The sequence below is a fragment of the Morone saxatilis genome, unplaced genomic scaffold (genome assembly GCF_004916995.1).
Source record: "Morone saxatilis isolate NCDOM2014 unplaced genomic scaffold, NCSU_SB_2.0 Contig3, whole genome shotgun sequence".
Lineage (NCBI taxonomy): Eukaryota > Metazoa > Chordata > Actinopteri > Moronidae > Morone > Morone saxatilis.
In genome coordinates, this window is record NW_023339873.1 from 7,996,667 (window position 1) to 7,997,620 (window position 954).

Consider the following 954-nt stretch of genomic DNA (forward strand, 5'->3'; position numbering starts at 1 on the left):
GACCTCTTACAGTTCGGTCAGACACTGTGTTATGCTAGTAGGAGCAGGCTACAGCGGTCTGGTGAGATCACTTCTTTCTAACTGCACACACCTAGTTCTTATTGTCTCCTTCAGCTCCAGCTGACCCTGACTAAAGTAAGTCACTTGAGGCAATTCATCAGATATCATGTATCCTCTGTGGCAACAAAAGGCCTCTAACAACTTTTTTCCTGTTTTTAAATATGTAGTGGTACTCCCTAAGACCTGTAAAAAGACTTGACGTATCAAATTGGTGGCGTTTTTAAAGACACCACCTGAAGGATGTAATGGTAATATGCCAGACACAAAAACTGAACGAAGAGATGTTTTACTTTACGTGTGCAGTTTATCTGAGACAGGTCCTTGCTACATGAGCCAGAAATCAAAAGGAGACAGTTTGCCTTACCGAGAGAATTTCTCTACTGCTTTTCTGTGGCTCTTTTTGTTCTCCATTAGGAGTAGCAGCTGATAAGTTAACACTGTTATTGAAAATAAACCTTTAAAAAAACCTTGGAAAATATCTGTCAGCATTTCAGCAAGTGTTGGCAGCCTTTATCAAGTTTAATTATGTATATAAGTATATAGTATATATGTATGTATGCAAGTTATCAAGAATTTATTTTCCTTGATTGTGGTAACTGTAATTCATTTCCTTGATACTGCTCTTGTCAGCTAACAGTGCACTGGGACAATAACATTTCCAGCGTTGCCTTGACACAACAAAGCAACCACCATGTAATTGCTGGGAAACAGAAGGAACAGCTCTGTCAGACGAGGGGTCCATCCCCTTTCTTTCCTGCCTAGTAGCTGGTGTCAAAAACTCCATACTTTTTTTTTTTGTGAAAAGGGTTGAAGTTGAATAGAAGAAGAAAGTATTCACTTAAATTACTTTTACTATTTACTTACTTAAATAGCAACTAACATAGGATGTAACAA